Genomic DNA, 20,672 nt, shown 5'->3' with positions numbered 1-20,672 from the left:
AAGGATGATGGATTTTATCAAATGCTTTCTCTGCATCTGTTGAGCTTATAGGATTTTTATCCTTCATTCTGCTGACATGATGAATCATGTTTATTGGCTTGTATATGTTTAACCATACCTGTATCCCATGGGGTTGGCTCTGTGGTATAGTGGGTAAAGCTGCCACCTGCAGTGCTGGCATCCCATATGAGTGCTGGTTCGAGTCCTGTCCGCTCTACTTCCAATCCAGCTCTCTGCTATGGTCTGGGAAAGCAGTAGAAGATGGCCCAAGTCCTTGGGCCCTGCACCTGTATGGGAGACCCAGAAGAAGCTCCTGGCTCCTGGCTTCAGATCTGTGCAGCTCCAGCTGTTGTGGCCAATTGGGGAATGAGCCAGCGAATGTAAGACTTCTCTCTCTCTCTTCCTATCCTTCTCTCTCTGTGTAACTCTGAATTTAAGATAAATAAATCAATCTTTAAAAAAGTACCTGCATCCCTGAGAGAAATCTACCTTAGTCAGGATGGAGGATCTTTTTAATGTGTTGTTGAGTTCTATTTTCTGGTATTTTGTTGAGGATTTTTTTGCTTTTATTTTCATCAGAGATATTGGTCTATAATTCTCCTTTTTGTTGTTTGCTTATGTGGTTTTGGAATTAAGGTAATACTGGCCTCAAATAGACCAAGTGAGTTTAGAAGGGTTCCCTCCTTTTCAATTGTTTAATAGTTTGAGAAGAGGGAAACACTCTAAGGTATTGGCCAAGGCAATGAGTTTTTGGATAAAAACCCCGAAGCAAGGCATTAATAGCAAAAATAGACAAATGGGGCTATATCAAACTAAGAAGATTTTGCACAGCTAAAGAAACAATGAACAAAGTGAAGAGATAGCCAAAAGAATGGGAGGAAATATTTGCAAACTACGCATGTGATAAGGGGTTAATATCCAGTATACATAAAGGAACTTAGGAAGTCAAAACCAACACAGTTAAGAAATGGGCAAAACATACAAAAAGACATTTTTTCCAAGGAAGAATGACAAATGGGAACAGAATAGAAACTCCAGAAATCAATCCATTCATCTATAACCCACTTATTTTTGTCAAAGGAGCTCAAATCAATCCCTGGAGCAAGGACAATCTCTTCAACCAGTGGTGCTAGGGAAACTGGACCTCTCATATACAGAAGTATGGAACTAGACCCCTACCTTACACCTTACACAAAAATCCCCTCAAAATGGATCAAAGAATAAGTCTATGACCTGATACCATCAAATTACTAGAGAACATTGGGGAGACTCTGCAAGACATTAGCATAGGCAAAGACTTCTTGGAAAAGATTCGAGCACAGGCAATCAAAACCAACATTGACAAATAGGATCACATCAAGCTGAGAAGATTCTGCCTGCAAAAGAAACACTTAGAAAAGTGAAGAGGCAGCTGGCAGAATGCAAAATATTTGCAAATCATGTAATTGATAAAGGGTTAATATCCAGAATCTATAAAGAGCTCAAGAAATTCAATACCAACAAAATAAACAATCCAGTTAAGAGATGGGAAAAGGACTTGCATAAGCATTTTTTAAAGGATTTATTTATTTATTTGAAAGAGTTACAGAGAGGTGGAGGTAGAGAGAAAGAGAGGTCTTCCATCTGCTAGTTCACTCCCCAGATGGCCACAATGGCTGGAGCTGTGCTGATCCAAAGCCAGAAGCCAGGAGCTTCCTCTGGATCTTCTATGCTGGTGCAGGGACCCAAACACTTGGACCATCTTCTACTGCCTTCCCAGGCCATAGCAAAGAGCTGGATGGGAAGTGGAGCAGCCAGGACTTGAATCAGCACCCAGTACAGGTGATGGCTTTACACACTCCTTCCTCACAGCACCGGCACCTGAACGTGCATTTTTCAAGAGAGGAAATTCAAATGGCTAACAGATACTTGAAAAAGTGCTCAGGGTCACTAGCCATAAGAGAAATGCAAATCAAAACTACAATGAAGTTTCACCTCACCCCTGTTAGAATGGCTTGCATACAGAAATCAACAAACAACAAATGCTGGTAAGGATATGCGGAAAAAGTGCCCTAATCGACTGTTGGTGGGAATGTAAACTGGTTCAGCCACTGTGGAATACAGTATGAAGATACCTCAGAAGTGTGAATATAGACCTACCACATGATCCAGCCATCCTACTCTTAGGAATTTACCCAAGGGAAATGAAATCAGCAGGTGAAAGAGTTACCTGTACCTCCATGTGCATTTCAGCTCAATTCACAATAGCTAAGATATGGAATCAACCCAGATTCCCATCAACTGCTGACTGGATAAAGAAATTATGGTATATATACACTACGGAGTACTACTCAGCTGTAAAAAATGAAATCCCGTCTTTTGCAACAAAATGGATGAAGCTGGAAACTATTATACTTAGTGATATAAGCTAGTCCCCAAATGTTTTCTCTTATCCGAGGTAACTAACAGAGTATTTAAAATGTGATGTATTGGAATAAAATGGACATTTTGAAATTTGATGATTGTTTACAGCTGTTGTCTCTTCTGTTGAGGAACAGTGATTTTTTTCTTCATATTATTTGTTGACCTCTTTCACTTAGTGCAGGGTTAGCCTATGATCATTAAGTAGAATGAAAGTAGATTTTTGTGAAAAAGAAGAGTTTAATGTGAGAGGGAGGAGGAAGAAGGGTTAGAGGGCGGGTGGGAGAGAGGGTAGGAAAGTACCACTATGTTCCTAAATCCGTATATTTGAAATACACAGAAACTTGTGTAACTTAAATAAAAAAGGGGAAAAAAAAGAAATTTCTAGCACATTCATTCCAGTTATGCTTATGGACTTTTTACATATAACAGCCTAAAATAGTTGGTTGATGTGTATATTTTGGAGAATTTTTTTTCTTTTGAAAAAAAAAAAAAGTTGGCTGACAGTAAATGTAATCAAATCTAAAGAATACATGTGCATTCAGACTAATATTTGGCTAAACAGCTGAACATCCTCATTAGTCAAGTCAACACAAAAAATTAACTATCACAAGGAGCAGGAGAAAAATAACTTACTGCCTACAGGGAGCAGCAATACAATAATGGCTCATTGCCCAACAGAAATGGTGCAGGCAGAAAGCAGTGAAATGACGTATCACCAGCCCTCTATATAAGCAGATTCTGTATCTGTGCATTTAATCAGCTACATTTTGAAAATATTAGGAAAAAATAGCAGCTACTAAAAACATAGACTTTCATTATCATTGTTTTCTAACCAATATATGATACATGCTTGTGAGTGCCTTGGGTTTATTTATTTATTTATTTTTGACAGGCAGAGTGGACAGTGAGAGAGAGACAGAGAGAAAGGTTTTCCTTTTTGCCGTTGGTTCACCCTCCAATGGCTGCCATGGCCGGCGCGCTGTGGCCAGCGCACCACGCTGATCCGATGGCAGGAGCCAGGTACTTCTCCTGGTCTCCCATGGGGTGCAGGGCCCAAGTACTTGGGCCATCCTCCACTGCACTCCCTGGCCACAGCAGAGAGCTTGCCTGGAAGAGGGGCAACCGGGCTGGCGCTACAAGGTGGAGGATTAGCCTAGTGAGCCGTGGCGCCGGCCTTGGCTTGGGTTTAATTTGTTCTAATCCATGCTCACTGAAAAGAGAAAAATAACACTGTTATTTCTCTGTTTTATTGAAGACACAATTTGAGTTGGATGGGATTCCGTGTCAGTCATTGTTATTTATGTGACTATTCACAAACAAACCATTAAAGAGTTTTTTTGAAGATTTATTGATATATTTGAAAGAATTACACAGAGAGGAGCGGCAGAAAGAGAGAGAGAGAGAGAGAGAGAGAGAGAGAGAGAGAGAGAAAGAGAGAGAGAGATATCTTCCATCTGCTGGTTCACTCCCCAATTGGCAGCAATGGCCAGAGCTGCACAGATCCAAAGCCAGGAGCCAGGAGTTTCTTCCAGGTCTCCCAAATGGGTGCAGGGGCCCAAGGACTTGGGCCACTTTCTACTGCTTTCCCAGGCCATAGCAGAGAGCTGGATCGGAAGTGGAGTAGCTGGGACTTGAACCAGCGCCCATATGGGATGCTGGCTGCAGGCGGCTGCTTTACCTGCTAGGCCACAGCGCCGGCCCCAGGAAAGAGGTTTTTTTTTTTTTTTTTTAAGATTTATTTATTATTATTCTACTTGAAAGTCAGAGTTACACAGAGAGAGGAGAGGCAGAGAGAGAAAGAGAGAGAGAGAGGTCTTCCATCCAATGGTTCACTCCCCAATTGGCCACAATGGCCTGAACTGCACTGATCAGAAGCCAGGAGCCAGGAGCTTCTTCCAGGTCTCCCACGCAGGTGCAAGGGCCCAAGCACTTGGGCCATCTTCTACTGCTATTGCAGGCCGTAGCAGAGAGCTGGATGTAAGTGGAGCAGCCAGGTCTCAAATTGGCGCCCGTATGGGATGCTGGCGCTTCCGGCCAGGGCGTTAACCTGCTGCGCTACAGCACCGGCCCCATGTAAAGAGTTTTTGAAAGCACCAAGTATGTGTGTACAGATGGGTCTATGTGTGGCTATACATGTATACATATTTATGTACATTACATGTCCAACTTTTTCCTATTAAAAATATTCAATAATCTAATCATGAATTTGAATTTGAAGGCCAACGTTTTTTAATGTGAAAAGTTTTTTTTAAGCATTTGTTCAGAAATAAGTTTTGGGTACCTAAAATTTTTTTTATTTTATTTTTTTATTTTTTGACAGGCAGAGTGGACAGTGAGAGAGAGAGATAGAGAGAAAGGTCTTCCTTTGCCGTTGGTTCACCCTCCAATGGCCGCCGTGGCCGGCGCACCGCGCTGATCCGATGGCAGGAGCCAGGTACTTCTCCTGGTCTCCCATGGGGTGCAGGGCCCAAGTACTTGGGCCATCCTCCACTGCACTCCCTGGCCACAGCAGAGAGCTGGCCTGGAAGAGGGGCAACCGGGACAGAATCCGGTGCCCCGACCGGGACTAGAATCTGGTGTGCCAGCGCTGCAAGGCGGAGGATTAGCCTAGTGAGCCGTGGCGCCAGCGAGTACCTAAAACTTAAAGGCAGGGGCGGCACTGTGGTGTAATAGACTAAGCCTCCGTCTGCGGTGCCAGCATCACATGTGGGCACCAGTTTGAGACCCGGCTGCTCCTCTTCTGATCCAGCTCTCTGCTATGGCCTGGGAAAGCAGTAGAAGATGGCCCAAGTGCTTGGTCCCCTGCACATGCATGGGAGACCTGGAAGAAGCTCCTGGCTTCGGACTGGCTCTGCTCTGGCTGTTGCAGCCATTTGAGGAATGAACCAGCAGATGGAAGACCTTTCTCTCTGTCTCTCCATCTCTCTGTAACTCTATGTCTCAAATAAATAAATAATTTTTTTTAAAAAATTCAAAGATAGCAGCATTTCATCTGTGCATATTGTAGCAATGTAATGTGTTCAGGATTAGGATTACCAGGTTAAATTTCACTCACTTCTATTCCAATATAATGAGAATAATGATTTCATAACCTGGTGTCTAAAATTGAAAAGAAGGAAAATTTCTCTGTTAAACAACACAATTTACACATACATATAAGCATCCATATGTGTATATTTAACTCCATCAGAAATTGAATTTCCTTTTTTTCATAATTTTCAGAAAATATGCATCTTATAAAAAACTCCCTACAATATTGAGTCACAAGTTGTGATATTAATGATAAATAAACTCGTAACTAATAATTCCAGGAAACAGAAAATAGCAACTGGAAAGAAACAAGCTGACTCATATAAAGAATAACATTTTGGATTCAAATAGATCTGAGTTAAGGTTATGGTTCTTCCATGTACTAATGTGTGATTAAATGGCAGTTTGTTAACCTCCTGGAGCCACAGTTTTCTTACTTAAAAATGTTTATGGGGCCAGCGCTGTGGCATAGCAGGTAAAGCCGCTGCTTGCAGTGCCGGCATCCCATATGTGCACCGGTTCGAGTCCTGGCTGCTCCACTTCCAATCCAGCTCTCTGCTGTGGCCTGGGAAAGCAGTGGAAGATGGCCCAAGTCCTTGGGCCACTGCACCTGCATGGGAGACTTGGAGGAAACTCCTGGCTCCTGGCTTTGGATTGGCACAGCTCTGGCCGTTGCAGCCAATTGGGGAGTGAACCAGCGGATGGAAGCTCTCTCTCTCTCTCTCTGCCTCTCCTCTCTCTGTGTAACTCTGACTTTCAAATAAATAAATAAATCTTAAAAAATGCTTATAAAAGGTTTGTTGACAAGATGTAAATCATAGGTAGTAGATGCTAGGTAAGTAGATAAGGAAATATATGTTTATAGCCCTTAACTAAGAATTCAGAGAGCAATTCATATTCATATGGGGCTGTTATTGTTATTTCTAAATTGTGTACTTTCATTCTTTAGTTATTTAAAGTTGACATTATCTAACTGGGCAACATTTATTCAATATCTACTGCATTTGTCATGGATTCAGCTTATTACAACAGCTATTAAATAAATAAGACATGGTGCTAAAAAACACAATACAATGTAACAACTATTTACAAAGCATGTATATTCTGTTAGGTATTATAAGAAATCTAGAAGTGGTTTAAGGTATACATGAGGGTGTGCTGAGTTATATGCAAATACTCGTACTATGTCATTTTGTATAAGGGATTTGAGCATTTACAGATTTTGGTCTATGTTCCTGGAACCAATCTCCCCATGGAAATTAAGGGCTGACCTATGTTGAAAGTGATGAAAGAAAAAAGTCAATTAGAGTTTTATATTCACAAAGTCATCCTTTAAAAAAAAGTGACTTAAAGATATTTCCAAATAAACAGTAACTGAGAAAATTAGCTACTAAAATGCTTACCTTACAAGCGATGTTGCAGGAATTCATTAAGATTGAAAAAATGATGTTTTATGGTAATTGAAATCCATATAAAAATAGAGTACCAGCAAATGTAAATATGAGGGACTTTGGAAGGCTTTCAAAGAATGGAATTAAATGTTAAAAAACTATTTTTTGACAAGGCCAATTCCAACTCTTGGTAATCATTGCTTTTTTTTTTTAAGATTTATTTTATTTACTTGAAAGATGGAATTATAGAGAGAGGTAGAGACAGAGAAAGAGAGAGAGTTCATCCATATCCTTATTCACTCCCCATATGGCCACAATGGCTGGAGCTGGGTGGATCTGAAGCCAGGAGCCAGGAGCTTCTTCCAGGTCTCCCACATGGGTGCAAGTGCCCAAGGACTTGTTCCATCTTCTACTGCTTTCCCAGGGACACTAGCAGAGAGCTGGATTGGAAGTGGAGCAGCCTGGCTTGGAACCAGCACCCTTATGGTTTGCCTGCACTACAGGTCAGGACTTTAACCCCCTGCACTACAGCGCCAGCCCTGGTAATCATTGCTTTGATTGTGCTGTCTTCAGGGTCATACTGGTAAGGCCATGCTTAAGCTACTGTTGCAATTATTTGAAGAAATACTTGAGGATCTTGATCCCTCTTTAACCATCAAGTAGAGAGTTTGCTCTACTTTTTTTTTTTTTTTTGAGAGATTATTTATTTCAAAGGCAGAGTTACAGAGAGGGAGGAAGGGAGGGAGAGAGAGGGAGAAAGATGGGGGGGGAGAGAGAAAGAGAGAGAGAGAGAGAGAGAGAGGTCTTCCATCTGCTGGTTCACTCCCCAAATGACTGCAATTGCCAGAGCTGAGCCGATCTGAAGCCAGGAGCTTCTTCCGGGTCTCCCTTGTGGGTGCAGGGGCCCAAGGACGTGGGCCATCTCCCACTGCTTTCTCAGGCCATAGCAGAGAGCTGGATCGGAAGAGGATCAGCTGGGACTCAAACAGGTGCCCATATGGGATGTTGGCATTGCAGACTGGGGCTTTAAACTGCTGCGCCATAGCTCAGGTCCCCAAGTTTGCTCTATCTTAATTTTTCAGTCAGCTGAACCAATTGAGATGTCTGTCCAATCTGCTATTAATTATTGGCCTCTTCAATTAGGGGACTTGAAAGATCAATCAATTTTCTCACAAGCTGATGCTGATGGCCTGCCATCGCAGACAACATCTCCAACATCATTTCATACCTTCTGAAAATGAGTTATTTGTAAACTGCTGTCATCTCTGATGCTTTGTCCCCACAAACTTTTCATGAAATATGTTGCTCTGATAAAGACCTAACACTGTTGTTTTATCTTTTTAGTGTCTCAGATTAGATCCTGTTCATACATGTTATAACAACTTAGATGGTGCTTAATGTGGTGCAAACTTTTGAGATCCATGCATAGTGTTTTCCTAATACGCATTTCTATGAATTTTCTTGAAGCTCTCTAATATGTGGGTTAATAGAAAAAGATATGTAAACAACTAGAGAGGAAGTTAATAAGGAAATAGAAGACTTGAACAACACTATAAACCAATTGGACCTAAAAGACATATGCAGGATATTCCATAAAACAACATTTGAATGTACATTTTTCTCAAGTGCACGTGGAATATTCTCCAGGGTACACCATATGTTAGATCACAAAGTAGATCAGTACACTTAAAAAGATTGAAATCATATAAAGTATCTTTTTCTGATCACAGTGAAATAGAACTAGAAATCAATAACAAAAGGGCATCTGAAAAATGGGTGGAAATTAAATAACACAGTCTTGAACAACAAATGGGTCAAAAAGAAATCACAAGAGAAATTAGAAAATAATTGAGACAGACGAAAATGAGGACACCGTGTGCCCAACTTAGGGACTACTATGAAATACGTTAAAAGGGACACATATAGCTATGAATGCTTACATTAAAGAGTACGAAGGCCACAAACTCATAAACTACATTTATATATTTTAAGAAACTAGAAAAGATTTATCAATAAAAGTTCCAAGACTCTTTGATAGGAAAAATAGTCTTAAACAAATGGTGTTGGAAAAACTGGATATTGACTTGATAAAGAATGAAATTAACCCTTACCTCATATCATACACAAAAATTAATTCAAACAGGTCAAAGACATGAATATAGGTACTTAAACTATAAAATGCTCAGAAAAAACAGGGGAGGGGCTGTATGATACATTGGATTTGACATGATTTTTTAGGATATGGCACCAAGAGACAGGCAACAAGAGGAAAAACTAGATAAATTGTATTATATCAAAATTCAAAACTGTATCAAAGAACAGTGTTGAAAAAGCAACCCATGCAATAGGAAAAGATACTTGGAAATTTTATATCTGATAAGGAGCAGCACCCAGAATATATAAAAAACTCTCACAGCTCAAAAACAACCACAAAACACCAATAATTTGATTAAAAAATAGGCAAAGAACTTGAACAGACATTTCTCCAAAGAGGTAAGCAAATGAATAGCAAACACGTAAAAATATGCTCGCTATCACTAATCATTAATAAAATGCAGATCAAAACCACAATCAATCACTTGTTACGATAGCTACTGTATATTTTTTTAAAATATAACTGTTGGTGAGAATGAGAAGTTGGTACCTTGTGTGTATGGTTGGTGAGAATGTGAATGGTGTGACTCCCATGGAAAATAGTAAGACAGCTCCTCAAAAATTAAAAGTGTAGTGACTATATGATCCAGTAATTTTACTTCTAGGTGTATATCCAAGAGAATAAAAATCAAGACCTCAAAGGAATATTTGTGCACCTATCTTAACAGCAGCCTTATTTGCAAAGACAAAAGGTGGAAGCGGCTCAAGTGTCCTTTGGCAGACAAATTAGTGTATATACAACAGAATATTATTCAGACTTAAGAAGGAAGGGAATTCTAGATTATGCTACAAAATGAGTACCCTTAAGGACTTTATGAGTGAAATCAGTCAGTCAGAAAAAGACTAGTATTATGTGATTCCACTTAACATAAGATACCTACAGGAGGCAAACCCACACTGACAGGGAAAATGTGGTTCCCAGGGTGAGCATTGAGAAAAGAATTTATTATTTAATGAGTGAAGAGTTTCAGTTTTGCAAGAGCAAAAGTTCCAGAGATGGAAGATGACAATGTTTTACAACAACGTGAATGTGCCTAATAGCACTGAGCTGTATATTCAGAAATGATCAAGAGTTTATGTTATGTCTATTTTACCCTAGTTAAAATCTACGCACATATATATTGTTTCACTTCCCTTAACCTCTTTAAAGCCCTAAGACTGAAGGGAGGTGTTTGGTTTATTTGGGATGCCCACATTCTACATCGGAGTGCCTGCTTCAAGTCTCTGCTAGTCCACTTCTGATCCAGCTTCCAGCTAGAGCACATCCTGGGAAGCAGCAGGTGATGGCTCAAGTACTTGGATCCTTCCCAACCATGTGGGAGAGCTGGATGGAGCTCTGGGCTCCTGGCTAAAGCTCCTGGCTGGCTAGTCCTGACTTTTGTGGACATTTGGGGAGTGAAGCAGTGGATGGAAGATCTGTCTCTGATTTTTAAATAAAAGTGAAAATAAATGAAGAAAAATCTGTGAAGGGCATACATTGCATAAAGCGATGATTGTAAGTTCTATTATTGTGTTTGTAACATGCATATATGTAATATAAAAGGAAACAGGGGAGTTATATACTGGAAAAAAGATTCTACAGTTTACAAGAATAAAGCTACTTTTAACTTGAAGAAGATTGTAATTAATTAAGATGTACATTATAAACTCTTAACCCATTATTAAGTTTAAAAATCATAGGTAATTAAATGCTACACTAAAAATGCTTACTATGGGGGTCTGTGTTGGACTTGACATGATTTTAAGTGGAGATTAAGCCACCTCTTGCAATGCTGGCATCTCATATTGGGGTGCCTGCTGGAGTCCTGGCTACTTATCTTTGATCCAGCTCCCTGCTAATGCACCTGGGAAAGCAGTGGAAGATGGCCCAAGTGCTTGGGCCCCTGCCACCCATGTGGGGGACCAGAACGGCACTCCTGGCTACTGGCTTCAGCCTGGGCCAGGTCTGACTATTGTGGCCAGTTGGGGAGTGAACCAGCAGATAGTAGATTCTCCATCTCTCCCCTCTCAGTCACTCAAATTAAGAAATAAATCTTTAAAAATGCTTACTTATTATCAATTTGATAAACAAAAAACACATAAACAAAAACACAAGACATACTGAAAACAAGTGAAATGGCAAGTGTAAATTCAATCACATCAGTATTAGCATCACATGTGAGTGGACTAAATACTCCATTCAAGAGAGATTGTTCACTTGGGTGGACACTGAAGATCTTACTATATGCTGTTCATATACATGGAATCTGTTTTCTTTATATTAATTTTAAGCAATAAAAAGTGATATATAATGCAAAAACCCCATATCTTCTGGGTCTTTTTTTTTTTTTTGACAGGCAGAGTGGACAGTGAGAGAGAGAGACAGAGAGAAAGGTCTTCCTTTTGCCGTTGGTTCACCCTCCAATGGGCGCCATGGCCGGCGCGCTGCGGCCAGCGCACCGCGCTGATCCGAAGGCAGGAGCCAGGTGCTTCTCCTGGTCTCCCATGGGGTGCAGGGCCCAAGCACTTGGGCCATCCTGCACTGCCTTCCTGGGCCACAGCAGAGAGCTAGCTTGGAAGAGGGGCAACCGGGACAGAATCTGGCACCCCGACCGGGACTGGAACCTGGTGTGCCGGCGCCGCTAGGTGGAGGATTAGCCTATTGAGCCACGGCACCGGCCTATCTTCTGGGTCTAAAGAAGGTATTTTAAAAAGATTCATGGAAAATAGAATTAAAAGATGTTATTTTGGTGCAAAAACTGAAATCCAACAGAGAAAAATAGCTAGGGAAATCTGACATTGTGGTACAGCGGGTTAACCTGCCACCTGTGATGCCAGCATATCATAGTGGAACACAGGCTGCTCTACTTCTGATCCAGCTCCCCATTAAAGTGCCAGGGAAAGCAGTAGAAGATAGTCCAAGTCCTTGGGCTCCTGCACCCATGTCGGAGACCTGGAAGAAGCTCCTGGCTCCTGGCTTCGGATTGGCACAGCTCCAGCTGTTGTGGCTAATTGGAGAGTGAACCAGCAGATGGAAGACCTCTCTCTCTCTCTTTGCCTCTCCTCTCTCTGTGTAACTCTGACTTTCAAATAATTAAACAAACCTTAAAAAATGTCATGCTGGGGTAAGAATAAACACACAGATCAACAGAGAAAAACTGGGAATACAGAAATAAAGAAACTTTTGTCATCAACTTGATTTTCAACAAATGTGCCAAGTTAATTCACAGGGACAAAAAACATGTTGTCAACAAATAACGCTGGTATAATTATATACTTTTGTATACTTACATATAAAAATATATTGAGATCCTTAATACACACTAAGAAACTCAAAATCATACACCTAAATCGAATAGCTAGTATCATAAAACATCTTGCATTGGGCAGAGTTCTTAGCTATGATACAAAAAAGTATTATGCCATAAGCGAAAAAAAATGGGCTTTATCAAAATGGAAAACTTTTTTCTTTCAAAAGAGAACATTAAGAGGCAGGCATTTGGCTCAGTGGCTAAGATACTGCTTGGGACGCCTGCATCTCAAATCTGAGTGCCTGAGTTTGAGTCCTGTCTTTGCTTCTGATTCCAGCTTCTTGCTGATGGCACCGTGGGAGGCAGCTGATGATGGCCCAAGTATTTGAGTCCTTGTCACCCACATGGGAGAGCTGATTGGAGTTCTTTTTTTTTTAAGATTTACTTATTTTTTAAAAAATGCTTTTCTTTCTTTCTTTATTTGAGAGGTAGAGTTACAGACAGTGAGAGGGAGAGACAGAGAGAGAGGTCTTCCTTCCATTGGTTCACTCCCCAGATGGTCACAACGGCCAGAGCTGCGCCAATCTGAAGCCAGGAGCCAGGTGCTTCCTCCCGGTCTCCCATGTGGGTGCAGGGACCCAAAGACTTGGGCCATCTTCTACTACTTTACCAGGCCATAGCAGAGAGCTGGATTGGAAGAGGGGTAGCTAGGATTAGAACTGGTGCCCATATGAGATTGTGGCGCCGCAGGCTGAGGATTAACCTATTGCGCCATGGCACCAGCCCGTAAGATTTATTTATTTATTTGAGAGACAGAGTTACAGAGAGAGGAAGAGAGGGAGAGAGGGAGAGAGGGAGGGAGGGAGAGAGAGAGAGGGAAAGAGAGAGAGAGAGAGAGAGAGATCTTCAATCTGTTGGTTCATTCTCCAAATGGCCACAATGGCTGGAGTTGAGCTGATCCGAAGCCAGGAGCCAGGAACTTCCTCTGGGTCTCCCACATTGGCCCAAGCACTTGGGACATCTTCTACTGTTTCCCCAGGCCAGAGCAGAGAGCTGGATCAGAAGAGGAGTAGCCAGGACTCAAACCAGCGCACGTTTAGGACGCCTGTGCCACAGGTGGAGGCTTAGCCCACTGTGCCACAACACCAGCCCCTGGAGCTCTAAGCTTCTGGTTTTGGTTTGACCCACCCTTTTGGTGTTGTAGGCATTTGGTGAGTGAACTCCAAGATGGAAGATGTTTCTCTGTCTTGTCTGTCCTTGCCTTTCAAATAAAAAATTATAATAAATAATAAAAGATAGAACATTGAGAAAATGAAAAGAAAACTCATGAACTGGAAGAAAATGTTGCATTTATAATATGTAAGAGACTGTTAGAATTCAATAAAACAAAACAACCTATTTTTTAAAAAATTGAAAGTACATCAACCAAATATATGTAGCTAATAAACAGATGAACATACTATCAACATTATACATCCAGGAAAGTACAAATTAATACCTTTTTGCACATGAACATCTTACATGCACAAACAAGGTAAAAAAAGACAATACAAATGTTGTGAGCATATGGAGAAACACAAAACTTCATACATTGCTGATGAGAATGCAAACTGTTACAGTTTCTTTGAGAAAAAGTTTGACATTTCTTAAAAAAGCAAATATATACCAAATATTTAAAGAACCTCTACTGCTTATGCATCTATAAACTCTTTTAAAAAATGAAAGAAAAAGGAACACACCCTGACTTAGCCTATAAGTTCTACATTGCCCTGATAGCAAAAACCAGATAAGGATATCATAAGAAAATAAAACTATAGATCAGTATCTGTTACAGATGTAAAAACCTCAACAAGATACCAGCAAATGGAATCCAGCACACATAACAATATCATATACCTGACCAGATGGGATTGTGCAAGAGCTATTTTAATAAATGAAAGTAAAAACTAAGGCAATATACAATATTGGGAAATATACAAGGAAAAACAATGAAGGCATCAAGATTGAAAAGGAGGAAGGAAAATTATCTTTGTTGCAGATTAACTAACTTGGCATACTAAAAATTCTAAGGAAACCACTGAAAAACTATTATAATAAGTGAAATTGGCAATGCTGCCAAATAAAGATCATTATTCAAATATCTACTATACTTCTAAACACCAGCAATGAAACATCCAAAAATGAAATTAAGAATTCTATTTACAGTGGAATTAAAATGCATGAATAATGATAAATTAACAAATGAACTGCACGATATATTCTTTGAAAACTATAAGCTCCAAAAATTAAAATTTTTTTTTCACCTGTCTCCTTTTTAAAGAGAGGGAAGAGGGCTCCAACTTAAGCTTTTAGCAAATAGAAAGACATTGCACATCTAGAGTTGGAAGTCCCAGTATTGTCAATATGATAAAAACTCCCCAAATTGATTAACAGAATAAATGCAATCCCTAATCAAATGCTGTCAGTTTTTTTGCTGTTGTTGGTAGAAGTAGACAAGCTGATCCTAAAATTCATTTGGAATTCAAAGAGGCCAAAATAACCAAAACAATCTTGAAAAGAGCAAAGTTGGAGAAATCATACTTCCCAGTGTCAAAGCATATCATGGGGGCCGGTGCTGTGGCATAGAGGGTAAAACTGCTGCCTGCAGTTCCGCCATCCCATTTGGATGCCGGTTCAAGTCCTGGCTGCTCCACTTCTGATCCACCTCTCTGCTATGGCCCAGGAAAGCAGCAGAAGATGGCCAAGTCCTTGGGCCCCTGGACCCACGTGGGAGACCTGGAAGAAGCTCCTGGCTCCTGGCTTTGGATTGGCATAGCCAATCTGGGGATCTGGGGATCTGTGGCCATCTGGGGAGTGAACCAACGAATGGAAGACCCCCCCCCCCCACTCTCACTCTCTCTCTGCTTCTGCCTCTGCCTCTCTGTAACTCTGCCTTTCAAATAAATAAATATTAAAAAAATTATGAATCAAGACAGTGTCATAACTAGCATAAGGATAGTCACAAAGGTCAATTTAAATATATCTATGGCTAATTTATCTTGACAAAAGCAATATAGGAATAACATTCTGTTCTTTTATTAATTTTTTAAAATTTATTTGACAGAGTTATAGACAGAGAGAGAGACAGAGAGAAAGGTCTTCCTTCCGTTGGTTCACTCCCTAAATGGCCGCTATGACCATCTGAAGCCAGGAGCCAGGTGCTTCTTCCTGGTCTCCCATGCGGGTGCAGGGCCCAAGCACTTGGGCCATCCTCCACTGCTTTCCTGGCCACAGCAGAGAGCTGGACTGGAAGAGGAGCAACTGGATCTAGAACCCGGCACCCATATGGGATGCCGGTGCCACAGGCGGAGGATTAACCAAGTGAGCCACGGCGCCGGCCCGGAAGAACGTTCTTTTCAACAAATGGTGCTGGAGCACCTGGGTTTACATATGCAAGTGAATGAAGTTGACTACTTTTCCTCATGCTATCCACGAAAATTAACTCAGAGTGGATTCTAGACATAAATATAAGAGCCATAACTGTTAAACACTTAGAAGAAATAGAGGAATAAGTATTCATGGCAATGGTTCCTTAGATATTGACACCAAAAGTAAAAATAGATACATTAGGCTTCATTGAAATTCAAAACTTGTGTGCTTCAGTTGAAAAGTGAAAAGACAACCCACAGGATGGGAGAAAATATTTGCTGAGCATGTACCCGATAAGACATTTGTACAGAGAATATGTAAAAGAACCTCTTATGAGTCAACAATAAAAAGACAGGTGCAGACATTTGGTACAATGGTTAAGATATTACTTGAGACATTCTCCACTCATAATGGAGTGTCTGGTTTCTAGTTCCAGATCCACTCTTAATTCCAGCTTTCTGCTAATGTGCACCCTGGGAGGCTCAGTGATAATTAAGTAGTTAGGTCCCTGCTACCCGTGTGGAAGAACTGGTTTGAGTTCCTGGCTCCCAGTCACTGTGGTCATTTGGCGAGTAACCAGCGAGAGCTCTCTCTATGTCTTTTCTGTCTCTCAAATACAAATAAAAAAATAAAGTTAAATGACAATTCAGTTATAAAATGGCAAAGGACATGAGGCCTTGCTCTAAAAATGATGTACAAATAGGCAGTAAGTGCATGAAAAATGCTCAACATCGTTAATCATTAGAGAGATACAAATCAAAATTATGACATACTACATCATACTCATTAGGATGACTGAAATCAAAATGAGATAATAATTACGTTGGCAAGGATGTAGAGAAATTGGAGCCTCATGCATTGATTACGGAAAGGTAAAATGATGCAACCATTTAGAAAATGTTTTGACAGTTCCTCAAAACATTAAACATATGACCTGGCAATTATACTGGTAGGTATAAACTCAAGAAAAATGGTCATATGGCTCCATGAGAACCTGCACACAAATGTTCCTAGCAACAGTATTCATACAAAATCATAGAAATAATCCAAATATCTACCACGTGATGAATGGATAAACACAATACGATATGCACAACACAATGGAATGCTACCTTGCACCAAAAAGGGCTGCATTACTGAAATATATTGTAATGTGAATGACCTTTTCAAACACTGTTATAGTGGCCAGTCACAAAAGAACAACTATTGTATGATTCTGTTCATATGAAATTTCCAGAATAAGCTAAAATGATAGAGACTGAAAGTAGATTAATGTTTGCCCAGGGCTGAGGGACAGCGTTGTGGGGGGAGGATGGGGACTTAGTGGCAAAGCCTTTCTTTTTTTTTTTTTTTTTTTTTTTTTTGACAGGCAGAGTGGACAGTGAGAGAGAGAGAGACAGAGAGAAAGGTCTTCCTTTGCCGTTGGTTCACCCTCCAATGGCCGCCGCGGCCGGCGCGCTGCGGCCAGCGCACCGCGCTGATCCGATGGCAGGAGCCAGGAGCCAGGTGCTTTTCCTGGTCTCCCATGGGGTGCAGGGCCCAAGCACCTGGGCCATCCTCCACTGCACTCCCTGGCCACAGCAGAGAGCTGGCCTGGAAGAGGGGCAACCGGGACAGAATCCGGCGCCCCGACCGGGACTAGAACCCGGTGTGCCGGCGCCGCTAGGCGGAGGATTAGCCTAGTGAGCCGCGGCGCCGGCCCAAAGCCTTTCTTTTTTGGTGTGATGAAAATATTCTAAAATTGGGCTGAGGTTATGGTCCACATCTTGTGAATACACTAAAAATTACTGCTGTTTACACCATAAATGAGTGAATTTTGTAGAATGGGAATTACGTCTCATTAAAAATGTTAAAAAAGGAGAAAATATTAAGCGTGAAGTTACAAATCCACTCCTAAGAGTCTACCCAAGAAAAATGAAATATCTGTGCATGCAAAGTTTTCTTTGTTGCAAATGTTAATCACAGTGTAATTCATAATAATAAAAACTGGAAACCATTTAAATGCTCATCAACTGCTTAATGTACTAATGCAATGTAGTATATCTATACAAAGGATTCTGGTATCCAATAAAAGGAAATGAATTAGTGATACATGCTACAGTACAGATGATCTTCAAAACATGCTCCGTGAAATAAGCCATACACAATAGGATATAAATTCATTGGTATGAAACATGTAGGAAAAGCAAATCTACATAGAGAAAGAAAATTGGTGAGGTGAGGACAGAAGAAAGGATTAACTGCAAATGGGCAAGATAGACATTTTTGGGGTGATGGCAAGGTTCTAAAATTAGATTGTTGTGATGGCTGCAAAATTCCATGAATCCACTGAAGTGATTTGATTATATATCATGCAAGATGAGTTTTATGTTATTACTTTATATCTTGATAAAATTGGATTTAAAAATTTGGTTTCTAATCCCTCAAAAGACAATAAGTACTGAGAGAGTGAAAAAGCAAGTCATAGACTTGGAAAAAAGGTGGCAAAGCACAGATTTGATGAAGGTTTCCTACCTGTAATATATAAGGATACCCCGCAAACCAATATGGAACAAACACTTCAATAAGAGAGCACAGAGCTTCAGGCATTTCACAACAAATACACAAGAGGTTAATTGACCCCCCCCCCCCAAAAAAAAAAGAAAGAAAAAGAAAAAAAAAGAGGCTCACCACCATTTATAACCACTTACTTGCAAATTACTACTGTTGTTTCAGTAGACTGAAAGGAGTGACAGTACCAAATGTTGGCAAAACTATGGAGCAAGAGTTACCTTTAAGGGTAGTAGTTTGGTAGTAGTTAAGGGTAGTAGTTTGGTACAACTACCTTGAAATACTCTCTGGTAGACACCAATGCTGAATATATGTAAGCCTGTAACTCAGCAGTTCCAACCCCCAGTATACAGCCTTAGGAGATTTGGTGCTTATGTCAACTGAAAGACAGAGATAAGAATATTCATAGAATCATTATTTTGAAAAGAATCAATTCAGATATAATGCAAATGTCCATCAGTAGTAAATCTGATAAATAGTAATAGTCAATAGTAAATGGTAATAGTCATAGTAAATTTGTATGATAGTAATACAAGGACTACTATCTAGAAACAAAATAATAAAGTTACAGCTTTGTGCAATAAGGATACAACATTGAGTAAATGGTGCCAGAGAGAAGAGTATGATATTTCTAGGCCAAAACTTCCAATTGTGATAGAGGTCAAAATGCTAGTAACCTTTGTGGGTGAGTCTTGACTGGGGATCTGCTGGGATATTAGAAATGTTATGTATCTTGATATGAGAAGTGGTCAAATGGGTGTATGTGTGTGTGTATGTGTGTGTGTGTAAATCTTTTTGAGCTGTACATATATTTGCACATTTTACTGTGTGCATTTCCTAACATGATAATAAAAAAGCAAGAACAGATTCCTCCATCTGCTTCATTTTGACAACGTAAACATAGGACATACAGCCTAAAAACTAATGAACAAATTTTAATTTGTGAAATGAGTTAGAACACAGTTCAAAGAATATGGAGGGGGATGGAACTTTCTTCCATATAACTTTTCATTTTGTTTTTATTTTTTTTTATTTTTTTTAACTTTTATTTAATGAATATAAATTTCCAAAGTACGGAATATTGATTACAATGGCTTCCCCCCCATAACGTCCCTCCAACCTGCAACCCTCCCCTTATCCATTGTTTTAGTGTTAAAAATTAAATTATAATAAAATAGAAACAATTTCTGGGAGATAGTGGCAGAAACAGAGGTTGATGACTAATTTCACAACTTTTAGTCTCCCTTAGCGCTCACGTGGGGCTATGGGACTAGTATTGGCCCAAAGGCATTAAACTGAAGTCCCTGGGTTGAATCCTACAAGGGCTGGTTTGACTCCTCCCCATGCTCTCTCTTCTGCTGTGGCAACACAGGGGTCACAGCCTCAATGGTGGAGCCACAGGCTGGAGGCTTCCTGGATTTCCAAGTCACCACACAGAACACAAGCGCACAGAAGTGTTATTTATCTACCTCCCACTGGAGCTTTTGAGATTGAGAAAATCAACCTTTGGATTTGAAGGTTCACTTGTTGCCTCAGGCCTCTGCAAAGCCTCACCTGCTCTGCCCAATACAGTCCAGGTATAAAATTGTGATGGTTGATTGAGAGGGAAGAGACATACTGGCTATGTTAGGAGGTTTGGGGAGAGAAATAAAGCTTTTCTGTGGTTTTGAGAAGAGTAAAAATGGTACAATTTATAGAATACTAGAGTTAAGAAGAAAACGAGAGATATTATCTTATCCCTTTCATTTTAAGATAAAGAAACTAGTGTCAGGCAGACTAAAGATTACACTGGGACCAGATGCATGAAGAGTTACTGGTAGAGACAGGATTGTGACTGCAGTTTCCAAAGCCTTTAGCATAGCCTCCGGGCTGAGCTAAATCTCTTGAGAGCAGCTGAACGTTTGCTTAGAGTCCTTTAGGAAACTGAACTTCTTTTAATTTCCTGATAAAAGTTTTAGATGACAACGGCACTATCTGAGCCCCCATCGATTTCTGGCCCCTGATTCTGAGAGCACAACAATCCTCTTCCCTCTCCTTCCACCAAGACAGTTCACCATGGGTACCCTGAGGTGGAATAATCAGGAAACATGAAATATTCCTGCTAAGAATTTTATTCCTTCCTCTTTGATCGGGGTGGGGGAGCAGAAAACAACCTCTTCCTCCCCCTGCATTGGTAAAGGTAAGAATAGGAAATAAATACTCAGGCCTTGTTTTGAATGAATGTCTAGAGATCCCAGGTCATTTTGGCATTGATTTAATCCTTTGATTTGTAAAATTCCTTTTTGCTTCAGCATTGGTCAAGACATCATCTCCCCACCTCCCATCCCAATCCGAGATTCTCTATCTGCAATTTAGGTAATCTCCTCTCTGTGTCTTCCTTGGGCTCATATTGTAAATGCCTTGTCCTTACCTCTCATAGCTCCACTTCTCCATCTCTGAGCTGTGACCGTCACTGAGGTAGAGCCTCCTGACTCTTCTTGTTCACCTCCACCCTGGCCTCAGACAT

At 40.5% G+C, this 20,672-nt stretch overlaps 1 long non-coding RNA gene across 1 annotated transcript; it reads right to left on the bottom strand.

Moving 5' to 3' along the window:
* Window positions 1-4,168: 4,168 nt before the first annotated feature.
* On the bottom strand, window positions 4,169-20,665 carry LOC138847338 (uncharacterized). The gene is made up of 3 exons (XR_011385081.1): window positions 20,577-20,665; window positions 17,324-18,546; window positions 4,169-16,949 (listed from the first exon to the last, which is right to left on the bottom strand). It is a non-coding gene; the product is annotated as an uncharacterized lncRNA (long non-coding RNA).
* Between the last annotated feature and the right edge of the window lie 7 nt (window positions 20,666-20,672).

The sequence above is a fragment of the Oryctolagus cuniculus genome, chromosome 1 (genome assembly GCF_964237555.1).
Source record: "Oryctolagus cuniculus chromosome 1, mOryCun1.1, whole genome shotgun sequence".
NCBI lineage: Eukaryota > Metazoa > Chordata > Mammalia > Lagomorpha > Leporidae > Oryctolagus > Oryctolagus cuniculus.
Note: the sequence above shows the minus strand (reverse complement) of the source record. Positions and strands in the feature narration are given on the sequence as shown.